Source organism: Bubalus bubalis, chromosome 4, assembly GCF_019923935.1.
Source record: "Bubalus bubalis isolate 160015118507 breed Murrah chromosome 4, NDDB_SH_1, whole genome shotgun sequence".
Classification (NCBI taxonomy): domain Eukaryota; kingdom Metazoa; phylum Chordata; class Mammalia; order Artiodactyla; family Bovidae; genus Bubalus; species Bubalus bubalis.
The window spans coordinates 133,711,853-133,731,910 of NC_059160.1; the positions used below are offsets into that span (position 1 = coordinate 133,711,853).

The 20,058-nt window shown below is 40.1% G+C and overlaps 1 long non-coding RNA gene across 19 annotated transcripts in view; it reads right to left on the reverse strand.

Annotated features, from left to right (window-relative positions):
* The window catches only part of LOC102399193, a 524,597-nt gene that overhangs the window by 46,124 nt on the left and 458,415 nt on the right, over positions 1-20,058 (reverse strand). For 2 of the 19 annotated variants that reach the window (XR_006550772.2, XR_006550780.2), the window contains one exon: positions 7,407-7,606. The exons of the other annotated variants lie outside the window; for them this stretch is intronic. This is a non-coding gene — a long non-coding RNA (uncharacterized LOC102399193). The remainder of the gene's footprint in view (positions 1-7,406; positions 7,607-20,058) is intronic. 19 annotated transcript variants of the gene reach the window in all.

Here is a 20,058-nt window from a genome sequence, read left to right on the forward strand (position 1 = left end):
ACTAATGTTGAAGCTGAAACTCCAATACTTTGGCCACCTGATGCGAAGAGCTGACTCATTTGAAAATACCCTGATGCTAGGCAAGACTGAAGGCAGGAGGAGAAGGGGAAGACAGAGGATGAGATGGTTGGATGGCATCACCGACTCAATGGACATGGGTTAGGGTGGACTCTGGGAGTTGGTGATGGACAGGGAGGCCTGGCATGCTGCAGTCCATGGGGTCACAAAGAGTCGGACACAACTGAGTGACTGAACCAATCTGAATCAAAACCACAGTGATTATCACCTCATGACCATTAGAATGGCTATCATGAAAAAGGACAAGATAAAATAAATGTGGAAAGAATATGGAAAAATGGGAATCCTTGTACATTATTGGTAGGACTGTAAACTAGTATAGCCACTGTGGAAAACAGAATGGAGGAGTCTCAAAATATTACAAATAAAACTATTATATAATCCAGCAATTCCACTTCTGGAAACACATCCAAAGAAAACAGAGACAAACTTTAGGAGGTATCTGCACTCCCATGTTCACAGTAGCAATATTATTTGCAAATTGTCAAAGTACGAAAGCAGCCTAAGGGTCCATCAAGGGATGAATGGAAAAAAAAAAAAAGAAGTTGTGGTAAATATATACAATGGAGTATTATTCAAGTGAATATTATTCAGTATTATTATTCATTTTATTCTCTCATAAAAATGAGAGAATTCTGCCATTTTCAAAAACAGAGATTGATTCTGAGGGCTTTAAGTGAAATAAGTCAAACAAAAACAAATGTAATATGATCTTACATTCACAGTCTAATTTTAAAAAAACTCATAGTAAAGGACTAATGATTGTCAGAGGCAGCAGGTAGGGGAGAATTTTGGAGGAACATGGTTAAAGGATACAAAATTTCAGTTATAAGATAAAGAAGTACTAGAAATATAATATACAACATGATAACTATAGTTAACACTGCTATATAAGAAAGTTGTTAAAAGAGTAAATTCTGAGAGGTCTCTTTACAAGAAAATAATTTTTTTCCTGCTTTTTCTTTTTATTGTATCTATATAAAGATGATGGCTGCTACATAAACTTATTGCAGTAATCATTTCACAATATATGAAAGTTAAACCATTATGCGGTACATCTGAAACTTATTCAGTGATATATGTCAATTAAATATCAATGAAACTGGAAAAATACAGCAATAGTTAGAAGTTAATTCCAAACAAAGAACTCTCAATTGTCTTGTCTCTGCTTATTCTGGATATAGATGATTTTAATACTTTGTTTTTTTTTAACCTTCCTACTAGTTTTTTGTGTGGATAATTTCCTACTTTACGGTATGTTTGCCTTTTCCAACGAAGTGTTCATTTTGGAATTTTTGTGGCAGTAATGAGGAGAGGAAAGCAGAGATGCAGGCTTTTTAATGCACTTGAAAATAACATATCAGCAACTGAAAACAATAATATAAAAACTATAAAAACCTGTATATATATAAAAACCTGATGGTAACCACAAATGAAAAATCTATAGTAGGTGTATACACAAAAAAGAAAAAGAACTCCAAACACAACACTAAAAATAGCTATTAATTCACAAAAGAAAAAGAAAAAAAGAAAAAGAAATGGGAAAAAATCATCTACAAAGTAGCTGACAAACAAGTAACAAAATAAGAACATAACAGCTATAATTATGTTAAATGTTAATGGACTTTAAATCAAAAGACACAAAAATGGCTGAATGAATTAAAAAATCAAGACCTGTATATATGCTGCCTACAAGAGACTCACTTCAGATCTGGAGAAACACACAAACTGGAAGGGAATGGAGAAAGTTATTTTATGCAAATGGAAATCAAAAGAAAGTCAGAGTAATAATACTTATATTAGACAAAATAGTGGGGTGCCATTGCCTTCTCCGATAAGAAACAAAGATCACATCAGGGAGTCAGCTCCAGAATAAAACATCACAATTGTAAATATATTTACACCCAACACAGGAGCATCTCAATATATAAGGGACTATTAGCAAACATAAAAGGAGAAACTGATAGCCAAACAATAATAGTAGGAGAGTTTAAACAGAATTTACATAAATGAAGAGACCATCCAGACAGAAAACACTGGCTTTAAATAACACATTAGACCAGATGGATTTAATTGGCATTTATAGAGCATTCCATTCAAAAGCAGCAGGATACACTTTTCAAGAGTACACGGAACATTCTCCAAGATAGATCACATGCTAGGCAAACCTCAGCAAATTAAGACTAAAATAATATCAAGCATTTAGAAGCAACTACAAGATTAAAAAAAAAATGAAAAAACACAAACACAAGAAGGCTGAACAATATACTACTGCACAACCAATGGATTACTGAAGAAATCAAAAAGGAAACTAAAAAATACATACAAACAGAAATGAAAACATGATGACCCAAAACCTATAGGACATAGAAAAAGCAGTTCTATGAGGGAAGTATATTAGCAATACAAGGTTACCTCCAGAAATCAGAAAAGCCTTAAATAAATAAACAAAACTTACACCTAAAGCAAATAGAACAACAAACAAAACTCAAAGTTAGTAGAAGGAAAGAAATCATAAAGCTCAGAGCAGAAACAAATAAAAACTAAAAAATAATAGAAAGATCAATGAAACTGAAAGCCGACTCTTTGGAAAAGTAAAACTAATATATTTTTAACAAGATTCATCTAGAAAAAAAGATGGAGAAGGCCTAAATCAATAAAATCAGAAATGAAAAAGAAGGTACAACTGATACCATGAAGTACAATAATTGTAAGAGACTACTATGAACAACTAAATGCCAACAAAAGACACAACATAAGAGAATTGGGCAAATTGTTAGAAACATACAATCTCCAAAAACTGAACCAGAAGACATAGAAAATATGAACAGACAAATTATCAGTAATGAAATTGAATCAGTAATTTACAAACTCCCAAAAAACAAAATTCTAGGACTGGATGACTTCACAGGTAAATTCTACCAAACATTTCAGTTCAGTTCAGTCGCTCAGTCGTGTCTGACTCTTTGAGACCCCATGAATCGCAGCACGCCAGGCCTCCCTGTCCATCACCAACTCCTGGAGTTCACTCAAACTCACGTCCATCGAGTCAGTGATGCCATCCAGACATCTCGTCCTCTGTCGTCCCCTTCTCCTCCTGCCCCCAATCCCTCCCAGCATCAGAGTCTTTTCCAATGAGTCAACTCTTCGCATGAGGTGGCCAAAGTACTGGAGTTTCAGCTTTAGCATCAGTCCTTCCAAAGAAATCCCGGGGCTGATCTCCTTCAGAATGGACTGGTTGGATTTCCTTGCAGTCCAAGGGACTCTCAAGAGTCTTCTCCAACACCACAGTTCAAAAGCATCAATTCTTCGGCACTCAGCCTTCTTCACAGTCCAACTCTCACATCCATACATGACCACGGGAAAAACCACAGCCTTGACTAGATGGACCTTTGTTGGCAAAGTAATGTCTCTGCTTTTGAATATGCTATCTAGGTTGGTCGTAACTTTCCTTCCAAGGAGTGTCTTTTAATTTCATGGCTGCAGTCATCATCTGCAGTGATTTTGGAGCCCCCAAAAATAAAGTCTGACACTGTTTCCACTGTTTGCCCATCTATTTCCCATGAAGTGATGGGACCGGATGCCATGATCTTGGTTTTCTGAATGTTGAGCTTTAAGCCAACTTTTTCACTCTCTCTCCACTTTCACCTTCATCAAGAGGCTTTTGAGTTCCTCTTCACTTTCTACCATAAGGGTGGTGTCATCTGCATATCTGAGGTTATTGATATTTCTCCTGGCAATCTTGATTCCAGCTTGTGTTTCTTCCAGTCCAGCGTTTCTCATGATGTACTCTGCATATAAGTTAAATAAGCAGGGTGACAATATACAGCCTTGACGTACTTCTTTTCCTATTTGGAACAAGTCTGTTGCTCCATGTCCAGTTCTAACTGTTGCTTCAAACATTTAGAGAAGAGTTAATATCTATACTTCTCAAGCGATTTCAAAAATTTCCAAGGAAGGAACACTCTAAACTCTATGAGGCCATCATCACCCTGATACCTAAAGCAGAAGATATCTCAAAAAAAAAAAATTACAGGCCAATATTAGTGATAAACATAGATGCAAAACTCAACAAAATATTAACAATCCAAGTCCAGCAATAAAAACAATTAAAAGGATCATATACTATGATCAACTAGGATTTATCCCAGAGATGCAAGGATTTCTCAATATCTGCAAATCAATCAGTGTGATATACCATACCAACAAACTGAAGAATAAAAATCATACGACCATCTAAGAGATGCAGAAAAAGCTTTTGATGAAATTCAATACCCATTTATGATAATGACTCTCCAGAAAGTGGGCAATGTAATAAGTCCATACATGACAGACCCACAGCTAACAATATCTCAATAATGAAAAGCTGAAAAAAATTTCCTCTAAGATTAGGAGCAAGACAAGTATGCCTACTTTTGCCACTTTTATTCAACATAGTACTGGAAGTCCTAGCTACAATAAAAGACAAGAAAAAATAAAATGAATCCAAATTCGAAAGGAAGAAGTAAAACTGTAACTGTTTGCAGATGACATGATATTATACTTAAAAAAATCCTAAAAGACACTACCAGAAAACTACTAGAGCCAATCAATAAATTCAGTCGGATACAAAATTAATTTGCAAGATATAAAATTATTATACAGAAATCCTGCATTTTTATTCAGTAATAATCATCTAGTTAAACAATCCCATTTACCACTGTATCATAAAGAATAAAATGCCTAGGAATAAACCTACCAGAGGTAAGAGACCTGTACTCAGAAAACTATAAGACACTGAAGAAAGAAACTGAAGACAGCACAGATGGAAAGATATACTGTGTTCTTGAATTGAAAGAACTAATATTGTTAAAATGACCATACTACTCACAGCAATCTACCTATGCTGTGCAATCCCTATCAAATTACCAGTAGCATTTTTCACAGAACTAAAACAAATAATTTTAAAAATTTGTATGGAAACAGAAAAGACCCTGAATAGCGAAAACAATCTTGAGAAAGAAAAATATAGCTGAAGGAATCATGCTGACTTTGAACTATATTACAAAGGTACAGTAATAAAAACAGTATGGCACTGGCACAAAAAACAGACACACAGATCAATGAAACAGAATAGAGAGCCCAGAAATAAGCCCATGCACTTTTGGTCAATTAGTCTATGGCAGTCTCCTCAATAAGTGGTGCTGCAAAAACTGGACAACTGCGTATAAAAGAATGAAATGAGAACATTCTCTAACATCATATAGAGAAATAAACTAAATCTGGATTAACCTAAATGTAAGACTGGAAACCATAAAACTAGAGGAAAACACAGGCAGAATACTGTTTGACATTAATTGTACCAATATTTTTTTGGATCTGTCTCCTGAGGCAAAAAGAAATAAAAGCAAAAGTAAACATATGGGACCTAAATACAGCAAAGGAAACCATCAATAGAATGAAAAGAGAACAAACAGAATGGGAGAAAATATTTGCAATTGATATGACTGGAAAGGAGTTAAAATCCCAAATACATAAACAGATCATACAACTCAACATCAAAAAACAAATAATCCAATTAAAAAATGAGCAGAAGAGCTAAATAGACATTTTTCCAAAGAGGATATGCAAATGGCCAACAGACACATGAAAAGATGCTCAATATTGTTAATCATGCGGCTAAGTCGCTTCAGTCGTGTCCAACTCTGTGCGACCCCATAGACGGCAGCCCACCAGGCTCCCCCAATCCCTGGGATTCTCCAGGCAAGAACACTGGAGTGGGTTGTCATTGCCTTCTCCAATGCATGAAAGTGGAAAGGGAAAGTGAAGTCGCTCAGTTGTGTCCGACTCTTTGCGACCCCGTGGACTGCAGCCTACCAGGCTCCTCCATCCATGGGATTTTCCAGGCAAGAGTACTGGAGTGGGGTGCCATTGCCTTCTGCATTGTTAATCATGAGGAAAATGCAAATCAAAACCACAATGAGATATCACCTCATACCTGTCATAATAGCTAACATCAAATAACAAATGTGGTGGCAGGGATATGGGGAAAAGGGAACTCTTGTACATTGGTGGTGGGAATGCAAATTCGTGCAGCCGTTGTACAGCAGTACAGAAGATTCTTCAAAAACTAAAAATAGAACTCCAAAATAATCCAGAAATTCCATTCCTGGGTATATATCCCCCAAACCCAAAAACAGTAATTAAAAAAGATACATGAACCCCAGTGTTTATGGCAGCATTATTTATAACTGCCAAGATATGGAAGCAATCTAAGTGTCCATCAACAGATGAATGGATAAAGATGTAGTATATATACACAATATACTACTCAGCCATAAAAAAAAAAGAATATTTTGCCATTTCCAACAACATGAATGGACTTGGAAGGTATTATGCTAAGTGAAATAAGTCAGAGAAAGACAAATACTGTATGACATCGCTTATATGTGGAATCTAAAAATACACCAAACTAGTGAATAAAACAAAAAAGAAGCAGAACCACACATATAGAGAGCAAACTAGTGGTTACCAGTAGAGAGAGGGAAGGGGGGCAATAGGGGATTAAGAGGTACAAACTATTATGTATAAAATAATCTGCAGGATATATTGTACAGCATAAGAAGTATAGGTGTTTAAAAAAAAAAAAAAAAACAGACCTCCCAAAGATACTGAACAATGGAATAAATGGAGTTTCCTTGGATGACTGTTTCCAAGGGTATTTCATTCTCCTGGTTATATAAATCTTGGTATACATTATTAAATTGGCTTAGGATTTGTCCTGTCCCTGGACAGGATTTGGGGCTTACCTGGTGGCTCAGACAGTAAAGAAAACGCCTGTAATGCAGGAGACTTGGGTTCCATCTCTGGGCTGGGATCCCCTAGAGAAGGGAATGGCAACTCATTCCTGTATATTTTTGCCTGGAGAATTCCATGGAGAGAGGAGCCTGGCAGGCTACAGTCTAAGGGGTTGCAAAGAGTTGGTGCGACGCCATGGACTGCAGCATGCCAGGCCAGTACTTACTAATCAAATATATTCAATTATGTTAGTGTACATTTAAGCTAATTTTGATACCATACTGAAGTTTTTTCAACACAATATAATTCCAGTCATTGCCAGAGGCCATGATTCTGTTTTTTCTCTTCGAATCCTGTTCCATTACCTGGTAAGTCACTTCCATTTCTGACCTCAAACAGCCATTCAGATAACTTTCAGGTAGTTTGGCTGAGGGGTGAAGAGGTTGGACTTTATACTTTGACAAACATACATTCGGATCTTATCTTTAGATCTCAGGAGAATCCCTCTTTGCCTCAGAGTCCTCGCCCCATAAAATGGAAATCATACCTACCTTCTAGAATGGTTGAAAAGGTAAGGAGGGGCCCTGTGTAAAGCATCGCAGATAACATGTGACACGCAGTGAGCAGTGAAGCAGCAGCAGCTCATTACTACAAGCTGGGTGTTCCTTTCATTGCATGGGTGACTTCTTTGCCCATCAGGCATCTTCACTGTGTTCATCTGCCTTCTGCATCAGGAGGGGAAGCCCATTTCCTGTGCCAGAACATGTCATGAGGACTGTGAACTCCAGTCTCAGGGATCTGCCTCCAGAATTATTAAGACTGAAGTCACAACACTAAAGGTGAAGGTAGAGGGTTTTACACTTTGTACAGAAACCTGTACTGTATTTGACTGCTCTTTATTTTGATTCTCTTAAATCTCTGACTCATCAGAACATTGATAACAGAACTCTCTGAATGTGTGGAAAGGATATGCAGCGAATTCTAATTGTCATAAACTTTGTGCCTAATTGTCATGTTCCCTGAGTTTCTCATTACTTCCAGATGGCATTTTGCCCCTCTAAGTCACCTCAATCCTATACCCTGGTTTTCACCAATTTCTTTCACGCTCCTTCCTTTGGGCCCGCCACTACCCCAGGGTTTAACACCAAGTTCCTTTGTGTGTATACAATGAGCTTTTCTTTTCTTTCAGAAGGAATCACTTGCCTGGATTCGTGCTAAATTTACTTGTTTTCCACTTTAAAAAGTGAACTGAGTTAGATAATATCTGACCATTTCTACAGATGTGGTCAGGACACTTCAAAAACACTTCATCAAGGGATTTCACATTTTTGTTGCTTTTAAAAAATACTCTGACTCATTCTTCAGGGAGACAAGTGGGGCTTGAAGTTCCCTTTCTCAAGGGTTATGCCACAAATGTTTTGGAACAGATTTTGGGAACTGGATTCTGAATCGGACTGTGGAGGCAGAATTTCAGTGTGGGAACCGGAATCTTTAGGAAAAAATTACAGTAACTGAAATGTTTCAGCTTCATAATAGAATATTTGGATGAACTACAAGAGGAAAAATAGAGTAGATCAATAATTTGGTGTGTGTGTGTGCCCCCTCCTTTTTTTCAAGGCCAGAGAAAACAAATGACTCTGAACTCATTGTGTTCAGTGCTTCTTAATCCCTCATAGAGAGGTTGTGGGAATTGGACATTACAAGACTTTAGCAAAACATCTAGAAAACAGTTTATGCTCAAACAAACTTTTCACTGAAGGACTACTGACTCTTTGTCCAAACTGCTGATGCAATATGATGTAAAATCTCTGTGAATCAAGTTTTCCAGCTTTTCAAGTCTGTTGATGTGGGTGGGTGGCACTTCCTTTATTTCCCCTCCTTCGCCAGAGTCTTTAACTGACACTTAGAACAGCCAAATGAGGTTGCTCTACTTAAACTCTTCCTATGGGCTGAGTCTCCACAGTGAAAAGGCCTGCTAACTTCTGTTTCACAAACCTGAATTAAATCTCTAAACAAGGGGAGCAGTTCCATTCTATTACTTTTTCTTATATATTTAAAATCTTTTGAGAACATGTAAAACTACCTTAAAATTTTCCATCAAAAATATGGGAACAGGGTAGCTTTAAGGAAAGTTACAGTTTTTACCTTCATAAAATAAATTTTAAATAAGGCACACTACTCTAATGATGTCTTTAAAGAACAGACTTGTTAAAAATATCAGAGAACACAGAACTGAGTTAGAAAAGAGTATTCCAGGAATGATAGAGGTTATACTTATTGCCCTTGTATTTTTTAAAGCCTAATGTACACAAACATTTTGGAATATCCATGAATTAGGAAGTAGAAATATGAAAAAATGGATCTCTTACTTTCTTGGTGACACCCCTTTCAAGGCAATAATATAATAAGCTAACAAGATAGAGAAGCCAGTTAGAAAGTTAAAGAAATAATTTAAAAGCAGATCTTAAGTGCATAGTTTTATGTCCTTTTCATACAGTATTTCTCTATGAAGGATTCTGTATTTATGCTAGTTTGTTAGAAACAAATCTAGGTTATGCAAACATGGGGCTTCCCTGGTGGCTCAGACGGTAAAGGATCTGCCTGCAATACAGGAGACTGGGGTTCAATCCCTGGGTCTGGAAGATCCCCTGGAGAAGGCAATAACTACCTACTCCAGTATTCTGGCCTGGAGAAGTCTATGGACAGACTGTAGCAAACACAGGTGTTATTCCATTATTTCCCAAACTGTACATGATTAAAAAGCTAGTTTTAAAAATTTATTTGAAAAAATGAATTCATGTGACTAATGCAGCTGTAAAATACAGTAAAAACAGTGTGGCAGTATAAAGTTACTATAAACACTTCCAAATGCTTATTCTCATTTCCTGTACTTATTGTAGACCATGGATAAACAGTTCTCAAATGCATACCTATCCACAGATCACTCTTAGAGGACTCAATTATAAGTTTTTTTTTTTGGTAACAGAAAGCTTAAAAATGTATTTAAAAAGATACACATGGAATTATTGCATGTTGTCCAGTGTTTTAGTCACTTTAGTCGTGCCTGACTGTGTGACCCCATAGACAGCAGCCTACCAGGCTCCTCTGTCCCTGGGATTCTCCAGGTGAGAACACTGGAGTGGGTTGCCATTTCCTTCTCCAATGCATGAAAGTGGAAAGTGAAAAGTGAAAATGAAGTCACTCAGTTGTGTCCAACTCTTCGCGACCCCATGGACTGTAGCCTACCAGGCTCCTCTGTCCATGGGAGTTTCCAGGCAAGAGTCCTGGAGTGATTTGCCATTGCCTTCTCTGAGCACCAGCCTACAAAGAATTTGGATGTGCCTTCAAGCATCTTTAAGGTGCAGTAAGTTGAATAAATCTCCCAGAGAAATATCCGGTGTGCCTCCCATGTGTTCAATGTATCAAATTCTCCCTTTGCTTTCTCCATCTTATGCTGTCCCATTTATTTATGCTTTCCTACAACTGAGGGCAAATAGCATTTTCAGTCACTTGGAGGACAGTTTATTTTGTGTGGCAGTATCTCTAGGAGCTGGCATGCTCTAGAAGTGAAAAATATTTCCTTTGATGTTCTCAAGACGGTGGCTTGTAGGGTTCCAAGGCAGAGGCTGGCATGTAATGTTACAGCATTTTGGAGGCAGGCGCATTGTCATTTTCACCTTGCAAGGCTAATCCAGGCCACTTTGTTCAGAGCCATTCTTTATTAGCAGACATTAGACCTTGACCTCTTAAGGATGCTCTGGGAAATTGATTTTAACAATCTACTAAAGAGAGGAATCATCCCAATACCCACCACAGGCAGTGACACAGATACACTTTCAGCAGCAAAAAGGGAAACCAAATCCCGAACAGTGGCCACTCCAGCTACAGCTTAGAGAAATGAACTGACAACTATGGGAAGAGGATGTCCAAACCGATGTGCCTGCTGAAACCGAAGGGAGCACCTTGTGGAGTGATGGTAGCAAACCAACTACGGAAAATTGAAACTGAAACTGAAATTGAAACTACGCCGCCTGGGGTTTACGAGGACCAGCTGTTCACACGAAAGGAGAGGAATCCAATAAAATACTGAAAAGGGAAAGAGGGAAATAGGGGGAACATGCCACGGTAAGGCCGAGGCCACATCACGAGAGGACGAGATCCCTGGGTTTGTGTCTGTGGACCTTGGAGGTGTTCTGCCTCCAGATCCTCCAGCCAGGCTGTGGAAATGCCTTCAGTCAAAAAAGGAACTCCTGAAATTACAAGGCTTTATGAAGAGGCTCCCTTTCCAAGGGCTGCTCAGATTTTCTAAGACTTCTCCCAGTTAGCTGGGGGAGAGATAGCGGACAGGCAGAACACCACCCTGCTCCTGGTGGAAAGAATGGGGAAGATGACACAGCAAGTTTGAAGTTAAACGATGATCAGAACTTGGACACAAAGTCTTCCTTTGTAAATAAATACATCTGCATCCTGCAGATATATACAGTCCTGCCTGGTTGTGTGAGCCTGTGTGTGTATACAGTCCTGTGCCAGCTCAGAGGGTCTTGGCTTTTTTTAAATATATTTATTTATTTAAAAACAAATAAAACCCTGGGTCTGAGTTGCAGCATTTGGAATCTTCATCACAACGTATGGGATCTTTTCTTTTTTAATTGGGGCATGTGGAATCTAGTTTCCTGACCAGGGATCCAACCTGGGCTCTTTGCATTGGGAGTGTGGAGTCTTAGCCACTGGACTACTGGGGAAGTCCCTCAAAGGTCTTGTATGATGATACTTTCACTCTTGGCTCTCAGACCCAGGTCCATCTATGTATGAACTGCAAAGGCTGATTCCTACTTTGTGCTTGGTTTTATGACTTGTGAGACTTCTGCTCATGTTATTTCTTTCTAATATTTACTAAATTAAAATCAATAGTTTTATAGAAATACAGATTCCCCAGCTCTACTCTAATAACTGAAAAATTTCTGGGGAAAATTTCAGGAAATTTATATTTTTCTAATAGCTTCACAGATGGTTCTGTCACATCAGCGTAGAGAGCTAGCCTTTTGTAACCATTGGACCAGATCACTGTTAAATAATCATTTCCAATGTAACACTTTTCTATTCCAAATTCAAGCCTAACACCACCTTTTGAATAATATCAGAATACTTCAAGTAAAGGATGAATTGCAATTTGCTTTTGTTTGGCAAATCCATTCTTCAAAGTGTAAATAACAAGGAGCAACTGCGAGCTCTAAATGGGTCAATCCTGAGGAAAATGCACTTTAAGCTCCCTAGAACTTTTAAAAACATCCATGTAGACATCAGTTGCAAGATAATCCAAAAATCAGTCACAGATTTCCTGAAGATTTGTATAAGGCAGTGGTTTGAAGAATAGATTAGTGGGTTGGACACTGTCCTTGGGTGGAATAAAATTACATTATTAGAATTCTGCTCTTCCCCCAGTTCATAAAGTCCTCAATTCCACCACTTTAAAACTGAAGTTTACCTTGTTAAAGTTCTTGTTGTATGCTAAATCTAAGTTTCCATGTCCTAAAGTTCATCATGAAAAGTAATGATCTGCCACATTCTGCCACGCCCATATTCTTTCTCTTCTTTTGTACACCAAGAGTTTTCTTCCCGTGAAGAGGAGATGTGAGCTGTAATGTGTAGCAGGAAGTGGCACCTGGCTGCTGAAAACACTGAGATGACAGTGGATCTGGAAGCCCATGCTCCCCTGGGTCTTAAAATAATTATCTTCCTGGGCTGTCATGCTACCTGAAGTCTACCATGAAATCTGCCTCTTTGGGCTAAGACAGGTATGTTCCCTAACAAACAAAAATAGGATGTGTTTCATTGTGCCTCCCTTTATTCTTCCTACCTCGCTGGATCCCTTGGTTCTGGGCACAGCCAGTTTCATAGACATGCTTAGATGGGCCTTACACTTGGTTTAATGCTCTGCTGCTGCCATCTTGAAAGTCTTAATGATTTATAAATAAGAGATTCCACATTTTTAGTTCGCACTGGTCCCACAAATTATGCAGCTGTTCTTGCCTCTTTAAGGTTGATCCAGCTCTCTGTGAATGCTCAGAAATACTTGGCCAGTCCAACTTCCTTTCCATTTTTGTGCCTGTCACATTAAACTGTTCAGCAAAATGAATGAGGAGAGGTGACCTGATTTGGGGGATTAGACATAGGTCTTCTCACTGGAACAGTGACTGGGGAGAATGCTTCCTTTGGCCCATTGCCCCTTCTTGGCAAGACACATAGAGCTCCCTCTGAGCCACACTTGGCCCATAGACTGGTCTCCATTCAATAAACAGCCAGTTTGGCATATAATTTTATCATTATTGTTTTTGTGGAGAGTTTTAGGGAAGCCAGAATCATAAAAGAATCCTTTCTGCCTTGCCTCCTGCTTAGGCTGGGCCATGTGTGTGTGAAGCAAATGATGGACTCATAGGGCCATGTGGTCTGGCCAGTGACTGCCAATAAATTCTTGCTCAATCTGCCTAGTGCCTTTGCAAAGGTGTCTGCAGTTCCTCTCTTCTTCCTTGGATCATCTGCTTCTTTATGATCTTTAAACTACAACTCACTTCTTTTCCCTCTAACCAGGTTGATACTCCCAGCAAATATCAAATGGGACCTCAGGAATAAAATTTGAGGTGGGTGTACAGGGGGAAAAGAGATGTTAGATTCCTGTAACAGAGCAGGTCACAGGAGAAGGAGAATTGTTTTCTTTTGCCTAGGGCACTGAGTAGCAAGGAGGCAGTGTTTAATCAAACGAAGGTTCAAACCCTCACTGAGAATTGCTTTCTGAGCCCTTTAAGTAGCCCATAGTTTATTTTCTAAGATACCCTAGGTTTATCATGACCTGTGTCAGGGGAAAGGTCAGATGAAACAGTCAATGTGACAAGAAGTCATGGCATTGAGAGGAACAGTACCTGGCTAAATTCTGAGAGTTGCAAAGATTCAAAGGAAAAATAGGATGATATAAGTGCTTTGGTATTTACCAAGTACTGAGGATTTCCTGCAGAGGGGAGTCAGTCTCTTCCAGAGAGTTTGCACTCACCAGGATCTGAAAACGGGCTGGCTGGCACTTCAGCCTTCCTGGGAGTTTCGCAGGCTTTGATTTCTCTAGTCACTACAGAACCTAAAGAAGCCCTGACATGGGGAAGAGTGTAAGGGCTGTGGCTCCCATATGCATCATGCTCAACCAATCATGAAGAAACTGCAATTATCGCAGGAAGGGGAAGACGGCATGGAATGCTTCAGGTCTCCCCAGTCCCACTTGCACTTCCACCCCTCCTTCAGGGTGGGGGAACAAGTCTGATGTATCTTTGAACTGTGCCAGTTAGATCACAAACATACTGCTGTGCTTTTCCTAGAGATCTGATGAAATTAAGCTTTGCTACTGACTAAATATTGACCCCTGGATTTAGCCTACTTATCAGCATGTCTTTACTTTGGGGCAAGTTATTTGGCCTCTCTGACACTCAGGCTCTGTAGCTGTAAAATGTAATTAACAAATATCCGCTGCCCAGGGTTATGCTGAAGATTAAGTACAACTCACCTAGTACCTTTCAATTAGCATGTACTCAATAAGTGTTCACTTCTTCCTCCCTCCTGTCCCAGGAATCTTTCCAGGGCAATGCTTCAAAACCTCTTGGAAGACTACCCTGATGGTCCAGAGGTTAAGAATCCTTCTGCCAGTGCAGGGGCATGGGTTGTAACCTGGTTCAGGATCCCACTTGCCATGGAGCAACTAAGTCTGTGTGCCATAAGCCATAACTACTGAAGCCAGTGTGCCCTGGAGCCAGTGCCCAGCAACGAGAGAAGCCACTGCAGTGAGAAGCCCGTGTACTGCAATGAAGAGAAGCCCTGCTCTCTGCAACTAGAGAAAGCCCACGTGCAGCAATGAAGACCCAATACAGCCATAAATAAATATATAAAAATTGCTGGAAAAAACAATTCAAAACACGTTTCAAAATCTGACGTAGAGAGTTCCTTGTGAATTTTTCACGTAAGGTGGCTGTAGATGCCCCCCGCCCCCACCAGTCAAACTCACTAGAAACACATCTGAAGCTGACAACTGGGTTTATTCCTCATTGCAGAGAGGGAGCAAGCACCTATGGCGCACTATGAGGGTGTCTCAGGAAGTGGCATTAAAAAGGCCTTCTTGGGATCTGGGCTGGTGTTGGGTGATTTGGGGGAAGAGTAGTATGAAGGAAGAGAGAATCTGCTCTGGGTTGGATGTTGGCAGGAAGCAGGCATAATTCTGACTGGGTTCCTTAATACATTTGATCTTGAAGGATGCAGCATAGCATAAAGCTGTAATATGTAAAAATTCAACAAGCAAGTGGCTCATATTAGCTAGGAGAGGGGATGTTTGGAATTTTCAGGTTTGGACAATGTTCATGTTTTGTCTGTTCAGACTTGGTGATGGAATGGTCTCACTTTGTTTCAACTCATCACAGTCACTGAATGTCCTTGTCTGATGTTGATGTTGAGCAAAACTATGTTCCACAGGAGAACAAGTTCTGGCTGAATGCCAGGTAGCTCTCTCAGATATTAGGGGGCTGCCTTTCTCTTTGGAGAAGGCAATGGCACCCCACTCCAGTATTCTTGCCTGGAAAATCCCATGGACGGAGGAGCCTGGTAGGCTGCAGTCCATGGGGTCACTAAGAGTTGGACATGACTGAGCGACTTCACTTTCACTTTTCACTTTCATGCATTGGAGAAGGAAATGGCAACCCACTCCAGTGTTCTTGCCTGGAGAATCCCAGGGATGGGGAAGCCTCGTGGGCTGCCGTCTCAGGGGTCACACAGAGTCGGACACGACTGAAGTAACTTAGCAGCAGCCTTTCTCTTTCTCATGACTTTGTTTTTCTACTATTATTAAATGATTTATTTAACTAATTTATTCATAGCATTGACTATTCTGTACAAGCCAGAGATGGTTTTCAGAGCTTCATAGATATCAACGCATTTAATACCATAATATCCCAAAAAGGTCAGTACTTTTTTAGCTCTATTATACAGATAAGGAAACTGAGGATCAGAGAGATGAAATACCCTGGCCGATAAATTTCACACAGCTCGTGGATGATAGAGCTAGGATTCAAGCCCAGGCAATTCATGAATCAGGGCTCCTAAATGTCACAAGTGAAGGCAGCCATCAGGGTCTTTTCAGAAGCCCCCTCCCTGTCCTACCCCATGAGCTTTGCCTCCCTGCCCTTCAGGATGGCTCCTGCAGCACACAGAGGAGTGAGGAGGCACTGCTCTAGTGCCCTCATTTCTGGGGATGACTCTTGAGAACCAGTCCTGGAACAGCTTCGGGGAGAGAGGCCAGAGAGGGAGAGCAAGAACATCGACCATAAAAAATTCTCATGGTTCAATTGTGGGTTTTTTAAAAAAGTTATTTCTTGAAGTTCATCCTTCTTTGGATCCTCTCACTCCATCACTGACTCTGGATTCTCTGCATTTATTTATTCAAAATTCTTTCCTGAGTACCTACTGTGTGCACACTGTGTGTGTGTAATCCAGACATTGCCAGGCCACCTGTGGGCAGTCAGCAGTCTCTCTTCTCCATAGTACCTATGCATAAGAATCTGCACCCTGAGACCTGTTTACAACAAAGCAAGAGCCAGATCGCACACTCTTTCTCTGGTTAGTTACTGACAAAGAAGATAGTGAATCTTGAGTGCAGGTCAAGTAAGTCAGTCTCCTACCAGCCAGCACTCTGCATCTGTTGTTAACACTCGAACAAATGAGACGAGACATACACATTCCAGAGAGTGCTGCAAAACTCCAGGGGGTGCCCAACCAGAGTGGACGATGATGTGATTAGGTTGGGACTGGTTGAGAAACTGCTCACTATGCTTTTGATGTTGAGGTCAGAAAGTGGAAAGAGGCAGAATCGTCTCCTACATGGTCAGTTTATGGAGAGAGTGGCATTTACTTTTCTCTTGGCAGTGCATGGTTCAAAAAATTATAATCAAGATGCCTCCTAAAGCTATAATCTAATACCATTAGTAATCTCTGTTGTTTGTATTTCTCTAGACCATAAAATGCAGACATTGACACAGAAGGAAGTGGGAAACACATGTAGAAATGGGAAAGATGAATTCAAAGTTGGTAGACACATGGAATTTTGCTTTCATGGGGGTCAAATATCAGAGAACAAAAACTACTAGGAAGAAGTTCTTTTTTATAGCCTAGTTAAATCTCTTCTGCTGTAGCTAATTCACCTCCTCTTTGCACGTTTAGTTCTTTTGCATAGGAGAGAAGCAGTTATCTGTGAGAAAAGCTGTAGAATAAATACCTTACCCCTGAGAGCTCTGCCCTCAGCTTTCCCTTGATCTTCCAGAGCCCCCAGTTTCCCTTCCTATATCTACTTTCTTAGGTTCTCCAACCTGTGTCCCCTTCCTCAAATCAGTTTTGCTTTCATATCAAATAAGGTCACCTGGGGAAGGGAGGGGAGAGTCTTGCTTAGAAATTAAAAGAATTTCTTGCTTACAAATTAAAAGAATTTCTTTTAATTCCCAAAGTCGCTGTTAGTAACATGTCCAGAAATAATACCTTAATCCAAAGGAATGAAGAGCCAATGGTGGAATATCAGGCATCAGCCTCTAAGTTTTCTGTATGGCTTTCATAAAACTCCGAATGGTACCAGGGAACCAGGTACTTGCTTTGTCCCCATAGGAGGCATTTTCTGTGGAGGACTGATGATCATCATTAAGTTAAATAACGGCTCTGTGAAGTACTTAGCACAGTTTCTGTCACATGGTTAGTGATTAATGAAAGACAGTCATAATCATTATGATCTATTAAACTGCTCTTCACATACTTTAGCTATTCCTGATAAGGGTAGGGTGGTCTCAAGCAATTGAACCTGCAATTTGAGACTATGATCTTATACAGTAAGTGGTTCAGGATGGGTTTAATGGGAGGGTCAATTGCTTACTCCAGAGTATCCTATCCTCACTGGACAACTGGGTGTGTATCTGGGCCTTGTTGTGCTTTTTGTAACTGACCATGTGATACAAATTGCTTTTCATCAGTATATGACCCTGGTAACTTAGGCTTCAACAATCTGAGGTAAAGTATTGTGTGAACATTATCCAGGACAGAAATGAACAGAGCTCAGAAACTCACATTGGACACACATCACGTACTTTTAAGTCTATGTGGATTTGAGCTAGGTCATAGTCCAATCCTGACATAATTATCACGGAGGTGAGGTTTTCACTGGCTCACTTTAGGGTGAGTGAAGCCCCACCTTGCAGTGTTCTGAGGTCACTCCAGAGCACCATTTGGAAGATGAGGCTGGGACAGCTGATGTTTTAAGCTATTTAGAGGGAGGGATTATAATAACAGGGTCTTCATTATTATCCTGTTAGCATTATATTCTTTTTGCAATGTAACAGAAGAGAAAAAGACAAGAAAAAGAATAAATAGGAAAAATATGAATGGCACCTTTCTAGAGAAAGCTAAGGTATTTAGAAAGATAGGTGGGCACTACTGAAAAGGTAATGTTGATCAGACTGATATTCCCAAGTAGAAAGGAGAAGTCTACCAGAGTTAATAAGAAAAGAATGGGTGAAGTCTGTGGATTCAGAGTAATGTGTACAGATTACAAAAGACCTTGTGGAGAAACAAAAATAAGGAGAGGGATTCGCAGAATGTTTGAACTGTGCAATCACAAAGTAAGGTGAGCCAGGGACACTGTGAAGGTTAATGGAATGGATGTGTTTCGCCGTTATGGGTAGGACACGGGTGACAAGTAGGGCTCCTCCTCAGGTTACTAAGTTGATCATGAGAAAAACACCTACATGCAAATGAAGTAAACAGTCAATAGAGGTGTTGCCGGGATGGGAGTTCTAGGATTTGAAAGCTGTTTATAGGCACGTGGAGCTTCCATGGTGGCTCAGATGGTAAAGCGTCTGCCTGCAATGCGGGAGACCCAGGTTTCATCCCTGGGTCGGGAAGATCCCCTGGAGAAGGAAATGGCAACCCATCCCAGTACTCTTGCATGAAAAATTCCATGGACAGAGGAGCCTGGTGGACTACAGTCCAAGGGGTTGCAAAGAGTTGGACACGACTGAGCGACTTCGCTTTCGCTTTATAGGCCCATGTGAAAAATGATGCTAAGGGAAAGAGTAAGAGTTCTGCAAACAGAGTTAAATGGAACCTGTGTGATCACAGGGTTCCTGGGTACATCTCACAGCCTGTTTTGTTTTGTTTTTACCACTTTGACAGAAGTCAGGGTAGGTATTAAGACTACTATGCAGTTGCTTATCCATATTGTTTCCCAGTTATACTTAACAGCATTGCTGCCTGAATCCTGCCCTGGCACAAGGAAGTGATGGACACTTCCTCTCTGGGTTGTAGTGAAAGATGAATGGGAAGTATGGAGGCTGATTCCTAGATTTCCCCTGCTTTTATTATCAGGAGGATGGTTTGGCTCACCTAGAAAGGAAAGTGACAGCTGAAGAGGAGGGCCTTAGGAAATAGAATCTAAATGGGAAGTGAAGTGCTTTCTTTTTATTAACAGCTGAGTATATGCCTAACATTAACTCTGATTCCCCTTCCTATAGAGGCTTCTCTGATAAAACTGAGCTTGGGAACATGGTTGAACCAAGAGGTATAGTGAGGTATGTGTTCCCTCCTCCTTGACATGGGATGGCTGGGTAGAAGGAGCACAGCCTGAGTTCATTCCTAGAGGCAGGGCCCTGAGTTCACATCACAGAAAGAGGGAAGAAGAATTGAAGAGAGGGCCCACTGGGCAGGGAGCAGGAATGACAGGAGGCAAACTGAAGCCTGGATTCCATCTGCGAATCTAAGCAATAGCTGACTATGAATAGTATAGCCAATGAGTGACCCAGTGACTGCAGTCACTATCCGCAATGAGATTTGCCACTTTTACTTTTGTTGGGAGGAGCTATAGGGAAGATTATATGGGAAAGAACTTCCAGTAACACTTTTCCCTAGATGTCAGCTAACAGGAAAATTATCACCACCTCAACACTCCCCACTACCTCATATCACAGTCCTTTATCATAGTTTTCAAGACTCTATACATGTTGTTTCTAGTCTCATTTTCCAAGACTCATGACCCACACACTTCTGTTCAACATAATGAAACAGCTGGACATTCCTTGAGCACATTCTCATGTCCATGAGCCCATGACCATGTTCCTTCAGCCTGAAAAGCCTTCCCTGACACTC